This window comes from Molossus molossus, unplaced genomic scaffold (assembly GCF_014108415.1).
Source record: "Molossus molossus isolate mMolMol1 unplaced genomic scaffold, mMolMol1.p scaffold_m16_p_15, whole genome shotgun sequence".
NCBI classification, from domain to species: Eukaryota; Metazoa; Chordata; class Mammalia; order Chiroptera; family Molossidae; genus Molossus; species Molossus molossus.
The window spans coordinates 11,338,773-11,346,448 of record NW_023425350.1 but is presented as its reverse complement, the minus strand read 5'-3'; the positions used below and the strand labels follow the sequence as shown (position 1 = coordinate 11,346,448).

Genomic DNA, 7,676 nt, shown 5'->3' with positions numbered 1-7,676 from the left:
TGTGAGAAGGTATCAAGCAGCTGCTGTCGTCACAGACTGCTTCAGGCCAGGGAGGCCAACCTGGGCTGTAGGGGACAGCCTCTGACGCTGGCCAGACGGGGTGTGAGTCAGCCTGGGGGTGGGGGAGATGTAGGCTCACAGTCACCGCAGAAGGATGTCTCCCTCAGACCAGCCAGCAGTAAACAGGAAGTCCCCCCCTCCCCCTGCTCTTCTTGCCATGGTTAAGAAGATTCTCAACTGGGATTCAGAACAGTAGCTGGTGCTGGCGTCTGGCCTAAGCTGGATCACCAAGCTCCCAACCCAGAGGTGCCTCCAGTTCTCCAGCCCCCAGGCCAGAGGAGATGCTTACACCCCTCCCCGTGCCGGGGCCCAGACCGGACTGAGAACCCCAAACCTGGTTTGGTAAGGGGAGGAGCTTTCCTACAAGCCATCCAGGTACCCAGAAGTGGGCGAGGTGCCGGGTGGGTGGATTCCCGAGCCCCGGGCTCTGAGACAGTGAGGGACTAGCGCCGAGAGAGGCGTAGGGCTGAGACCCCCTCCACCGGGGCCCATGGGAGCACAAGGCAGAAAACCAGACAGCGCAGGCCCACGCTCTGCCACTCACTGGCTGCTGGCAAGTCACTCAGCTGCTCCAAACCTCAGTTGACCTCCTGAGCAGCGACCGCCTGATGCTGGCCCCACCTGCCTCCTGCGGCTAGTGTAAGAATCCATTTCCTATGGCAGGGTTTTGTCAGCTCGAAGGTGCTATTTCAATCACAAGTGTGAGAAACCAAACATGAACCAGATGAGGCCAAAGAGGAATGTACTGGCTGAGGATCAAGACCCAGGACAGGGAAAGGGGCGGTCTCCTCCGCGCTCAGCCCTGCAGCTCTCTGCGAACCCGTCAGTGTGGCTTCTCCGTAAGACCGGAGTATCTTCCAGCTTCACCTGCCAACGGGCACTCCCCTCCTTTATTAGACCAGCTTGAAAAATCTCAGCGAAGCTGCGCTCATTAGTCCCACCTGGGCCACGTGTCCACCTGTGGCTGTGGGGTACTACATTTAGCAGCCTTTTCTAGAACTACATATTCGGGAAGCTGGCAGGCTCAGTTCTCCAAAAGAGAAGAGTTATTATTCCTACAGAGGGGTAATGTGATGGAAAGGCATCTACAATGTTTGATATCAGTATAATTATCACCACTGGCATCCGCATAAGTTGGCCAGCATAAGTCCTACTTCCCATTATCCCTGGGCAAAATAGTGACTAAGGGCCTAGGCTCCGGGACTCAGACTGCCTGGATTCAAATTCTGGTTCTCCCACTTTCTGCCTGGCTGTGTGACTTGGTGCAAATTGCTTAACCTCTCTGGGCCTCCGTTTATATGTTTGTGAAGACTAAAGGAGTTGATACACATGGAGTGGGAAGAATGCCGCCTGGTACTGGCCAGGTGTTCAGTAAATGCTCATCAATTATTGTTGTCAGAGAAAAACCTGGCAGTGCCTAAGCACCCCTGTGTGAGACAGAACCCGGAGCAAAAGCATCGCTCCTCACTTATTCCCCAGCTTTTGTCCAGAGCGCTTACAACTTCAGGAACTGCGATTCAGCAAGGACACTTGCTGAGCTCTGTGGTCAGCGCCGACAACCTCCCAAGTTGCTAGACAAAGTTTCTCCCCTCTAGAAGCTCACGGCTGCCGAGGGAGGCAGACACACAGAGGGCTCTCCTGCACGCTGGTTCGCGCGGGTTCGAAGTGGAAACAGGCTCTGTGGGAAAGGGTGGCAGGCACTGGGTCCAGAGGCAGCTTCCCGGAGGAAGCCCCCCTGAGCTAAGACCCAGAGGATGGGTAAGAGTTGGCCACGCCGGGAAAGGACACTGCTAGCCAGTCTCCCTGTCCGCTGCTTCCCGATAGGTTCTGCCAACAGGGCGCCAGAAGCGGACCGGCAGGCACTCTTGTTTGCTCCGGCTGTCCTGTCAGCTTCTCCCCAGCGGAGCCCATCAGCATGGCGGCATCAGGTGACAATGGCAGCTCTCTTCAGCCTTGGAGGAGGGCAGCCACGAGGAAGCAATGGACAAAGAGCAGGAGCCGAAAGGCTGGACACGGTCGGTGGCAGAAGGCAGGGGTTTCCGTTGGGGCCTGACTCCAGGCAAGCGCTCTGGTCTCCAACTTGCTGTGGTTGGGGTTTAAACCCAGGACTCCCTCCTCCCCAAGCAGGTTGTTTCATTTCTTCCCCTCACTTAGAAGAACTTCTCGGGGTCTCGACGTCCCCATCCGTTCAAGGCAGATACAGCTGGCCACTGTGTCTCTATGCTTCAGCAAAGCAGGGCAAAGAAGTAGCAATTCCTGCCCTCTGTACTGAACATGGCATTTCCCACCACACGGGAGCCCTACCAGTACAGGCCTGACTCTTGAGTGAGGAGCCCCAAGGGCCTGACATCATCTCGGTGCATGTCCCTCTCAACCCCACCGCTAGAGGGCAGAGCAAGGCAAAGGCTCAGGGTGATGCTGAGGCCTGGACTGTGAGCTACTGCCCTCTAGTGAGCAGAAGGAGGGAAGGAGAGAAAAATGGACAGAGAAGAGAGAGGAGAGAGGAGAGGAGACAAGGGGACAGAAGAAAGAGAAGGGGAGAGGTGGACAGAGAGGTATCAAAGCACAGGACTAGTAGAAGGCGATGGAGGAGGGAGGATGTGGGAGATGGAGGGAGCGGAAGGGCAGAGGCTGCCCCGTGATCATCTCCATCCCCTGGGTGGTGCTGTTTCCCTCTATGCAGTGAATATCCCATCAATTCCTCTGACCTCCACTCCACTTTTATGTACTTGCTAATTCTGTACGTCTGTCCTTGACCTTCCTCCAGAGCTTCAGGCCTATACACCCACTGTCCACTGGTCACCCCACCTGCCTTTCCCTTGGACACTTCCAACTCAGCATGTCCAAAACGGAACTCATCACCTCCCTCGAACCCACTCCTCTTGTGAGCTCTACCATGTTTCCTGACGGTGGCAGACACTGTGACGGGCCACCAAGATCCCCTTGGGAATGATAGGTTATCCCCCAACTGCTGGGGGCGCTGTGGGCAGAAAGCCCCAGCTATCCGTATGCCTCTGGCATTTCCTCAGTGGCAGAAAAGCCACCTCAACCAGGACCACTCCAGGGAGGTTCCCAGCCAGAGGCCGATCAGTGTGGGAACATGGAGGCCAGCCCCATCGCCCAAACTGGCACAGCTCTGCAGGGCCACCCCTGGAGGGGCCGCTGAGCTTTCCAGAGAGGCTGCTTTAGGCTCAACTTCTCCATATTCCCAATCCTGCTGCCTTCCCTTCCCTCCCACAGGGATCCCACGAGAACTGCCTAGTCAACCTTTGGGATGTGAATCTGTCTCAGAGATGCCTTTCCAGGATGTGCCATCTGCAACCCTTGGTCGCCAGGGCTCACACTCTGAGTGGCGGCTGACTTCGCCTCTTCCCCCACAACCAGGAGGACCGGGCCAGTCCTCCCTGGCTGTGGTCTCAGATCCGCCCACACCGCTCAGACCTGCTGCTACCACCCAGACGCCTGGACAGCCGCTCTCATGCTCGGTTCCTGCAGCACAAGGAGCCGATCCATCTTCCGGCCCGTATGCCCCACTCAGGGCCCCTTTTATCTGAGCCAAATGTCCCTCACTTGACCTCACACATCCTCCCTGAGCCACTCAGTCAGGCCCCAGCAACCTCCCAGAACAGGCCAGCCAGAGGGACGTCCCCAGAGTTGGAGTGTAAAGCTGGGTGATAATGACTTTAGAACAAACTGGTTGCCCATAGAGATGGGGCGGAATTTCTCCGTCTGAGGCTCATACTCAAGAGGCCACTCACTCCCTGGGCTGTGATGATGAACAGTCGTGAGTGGGCCAGGATCAGTGAATCTCAGACAGAGACGGGGTTCCGGCAGCAGGGTCACCACGCAAAGTAACTCAGGATTGTTCAGCCCCGTCTGTCCCTCACGCAACCCCCAGGGCCTGTGGGAGCGTCCAGGACACATCTGTGCCCAGTGAGGAGTACGAGTGAGGGCAGGAGCTCTTCTCTGCCTACCGACTGCCCGTTCTTTTCCCTCAGCCAGACTTCCCTAGGTAGAGGCTGAGTCAGTGCACTGAGCAGGTGATATATTGATCTGATTACCCCTTATATGAAATCGAACCCATGATGCTATTTACGCTTAGATTCAGAATTTTATCTTCCTCTTGCCCTTTTGCCCTGGCCAGTTTTGCTCAGCGGTTAGAACATCGGCCTGCAGTCCAGAGAGACCCGGGTTTGGTTCCCGCTGGGGGCACGTACCTCGGTTGCAGTTTGTCCCCGGCCCTGGTTGGGTTGTGTGGGTGGCAGCCACTCGATGTGTCCCTTTCATGTCAATGTTTCTCTCTCTCTCTCTCTTCCTCTCTCCCTCCCACTCTATCAAAATAACAAAAAATGTCCTCGGGTGAGGATTAAAAAAAAAGAAATACAGTCATTAGCCCTGGCCGGTTTGGCTCAGCAGTTAGAGCGTTGGCCCACGGACCAAAGAGTCACAGGTTCGATCCGGTCAAGGGCACGTACCTCAGTTGCAGTTCATCCCCAACCCTGGTTGGGGTGGTGCAGGAAGCAACCAGTCAATATGTCTCTCTCACATTGATGTTTCTCTCTCTCTCTCTTTCCCTCTCGTACTCTATCTGAAGATAAAATGCAAAAATGTCCTCGGGTGAGGATTAAAAACAGACATCCAGTCATTAAAAAAAAGAAGAAACCTAGTCATATTCTTTCATTCTCACTCAGAAAAGGCACCCCCCCCAAAGAAAGAAAAGGCATTCAAATTGAGGTCCTTTAAGTCAATGAGTAATTAAACAATATTCAGTGTGATCGTACTTGTTTTATACACATAGGTACGCATACACACAGAAGCATGTGTGTTTGTGTATGCTTGAGAATTTTCTGGAAGGATGCAGAAGAAATGTTAACTGTTGTTGCCTCTAAGGAGCGAGATTGGGAAGTGAATAGGTGCTTCTGCGGCTGCTGGCGTTTCTGCTGGCAAACATGGCCAAGGGAGGTTTTGTTTTTTCTGTGACTGCAGAAACAGAAATCGCAGTAGTGGGCGTTAGCCTGGCGGTTGCAGAGACAGGGCAGTTTTTTATGTGAACTGCAGTCGAGGTGGTCGATCCTCAAGCCAGGCACCGGGATAATGGTTTCCTGGGCAGGGGAGTCATTCCTGGAAGCTCAGCCTCCGGCCCTCCCAAAAACTTTGTAATCATCTAATTCCCTGTAGTAAGCCTCTTTGGGCTTTAATTGTCTGAGTCTTTTCTACTATCTTCTACCATACCTTGAATTGACACAGGGGTGGGGTGGGGGAGAGAATTACAAATCTCAGAGGAGCTCTCCGTGTGATATTACCACCGCCTTTGTTTCTTTACCCCCAGGGATGAACTCGATGCTCTGACCCAGATCCTGTCTTTGCACAGCAGGGCTGATCCCTTCCTTGTCCTAGTTTCTCCACCTCTGCAACAAGATATGTGTGTTTGCGTATTCGTCAGGACTATTTGGGTGTAAGTGACAGACATCAATTCAATATATGTGTATAATTAGACACAACAAACAGCAGGAAGGGATGGGATGGATTCGTCTTTTCCTCTGTGTCTCCTTCATCTCTCTTTCTTTCAGTCTCTTTCTCTATTCCCACCTCTTTCATGCAAATCGGTTAGCTATTCTCTCTTAGGTCCACTGTCCGCGACAAAAGTGTAATTATGACTGCTGGCAGCTCTTGGCTCATATGATCACAATTTGTAAGAGGGACCTTCCTCCCCCAGCTTTAGTCTGAAAGAGCCCTGGGAATAATTCTGACTGAATTAGCTTGGTTTGGGAGTTTGTCCTTTGGATAAATCACTGTCTCTAAGAGTGGCTGAGCTTGGGTTCAAGCAGGGTCTGTTACTGCAAAAGACTAAAAAATGCTTTAAAAAACATAAGTGACCAGTACAGTGTGAACCCTTGACTGCTCAACACATACATAACGTATCTTAGTATAAATACCATTCCAATAATAGTTATGCTTGAAAACCGTGCCTCTCAAATGTACAAAAAGACCGCATTCCCTCTGATAGTTTCAAAAACAGCTGCATTAATTCCTTTCTATGTACCCATGTCCTCAGATGGTCCTAGTGACATAGTGGTAAACTGGTCCTCTGTCGGGGGGAGCCCTGGTTTGTAGTGTTTGCCAATTTCTGTGTGTAAATATTTTCACCATGGCCAATATCAAGCTATGAGCAGTTGAACAAGTGGTTTGCAAAAATCCTGGAAATGTAACAATCAGCTCTCAAGCTCTTATACCATTGTCCCCTTTCATATTAACCCAGGGTTTGGCCTCACGTCACTTTGTGTGACAATAGCCCATCTGAAGCAAGCAGAGAGACTTCAAGAGTTCTGGCACACTGCAGCCTGCCCTTGCTCGCTCCGCGTGCAGCCCTGACATCGACATGTGAATGCGCTGGGTGAAGGAGCCAGATGGTGAGAGACACGTAACCAATCGCCCTGTTCCCCCTGCCAACAGCCAGAAATGGGGGAGGGGGTGTGGCGGCCATTGACCGAAAGCCTCCAAAATTAGAAGAGGCCACAGAAGCTTGAGTGACCCCAGCTAAGACCAACACAACTGACCCAGCCCAAACTGCTGACCCACAGAATCAGTTACTAATAAATGATTGCCATGGTAAGCCATGCATGTTAAGGTAATTTGTTATACGGCAAAAACTACTTGATACATTAACATAGTATTCGCCAAAGGGAAACAACCAAGGATTATATTCAGTCACTACATTCTTCTGAGTCCAGGATTTCTTTCTCTTTTTTTTAGAGAGAGAGAGAGGAAGGGAGAGAAACACTGATTTGTTATTCTACTGATTTATGAATGCATTGTTTGATTCTTGTATGTGCCTTGACCGGGGATCAAACCTGCAAACTTAGCATATTGGGATGACTCTCTAATCAACTGAACTCCCCAGGCAGGGCCCCAGGATTTCTTAGTGATCTTCATTCTTCTCTGGCAGTTAAAGATATGGTTCATCATCATACAGCATACCCACATATTAAGAGAGGAATTTAATAATTTCCCAAACACCTGGTAAACAATGCTGGAGAATACAACAGGATAATTTGAAGTCCCTTTCAGAAAAGAGAAAAAGAAAAGCAAACAATTTGGTGTACTGATATTTGTCATTTTTGGCTGCCCCCCTTAAGAAGCAGAACCTGTATCTCACCACAGAAGCTAAAAAGTAATCCTCCGGCTCCCTTCCAGCTTGGGAATGGGGGCACACGGCCTTGGTTCTGCCAATCGGATACATTTACATTTTGAATCAGAAAACCCATTTGGTTAATGAGTGTTGGCAGTGGCGGAAGTTCTAGGAATAGTGACTAGTGCCAGCATCAGTGGGGTGAGCAATGCCAGCCTCAAGGTTTTTCCCACTGTCTTCACATGTTGGCAGCGAAATGGCACCAGGTGTTAACTTCCATTCAGCAACCCCAGTACTTGAGTTCTGGCTAAGAAAGAATTCAGAGCCATGACTCAAACTCTAAGAGAAAGTTTATTTAGAAAGTGACAGAGGTAGAAGAAGTGAGCCATAGAAAAAATGGGCTCAGGAAACGAGTTACAGAGGCAAAAGAAGGGCCCTTGGAGCTTGAGAGAGAGAGGGGTGGGGGGTATCTTGAGACATGGATGAA

At 51.4% G+C, this 7,676-nt stretch overlaps 1 long non-coding RNA gene across 1 annotated transcript; it reads left to right on the top strand.

Moving 5' to 3' along the window:
- Positions 1-253: 253 nt before the first annotated feature.
- Positions 254-6,632, top strand: LOC118630939. Its single transcript, XR_004959709.1, has 3 exons — positions 254-435; positions 5,390-5,515; positions 6,320-6,632. It is a non-coding gene; the product is annotated as an uncharacterized LOC118630939 (long non-coding RNA).
- The last annotated feature ends 1,044 nt before the right edge of the window (positions 6,633-7,676 follow it).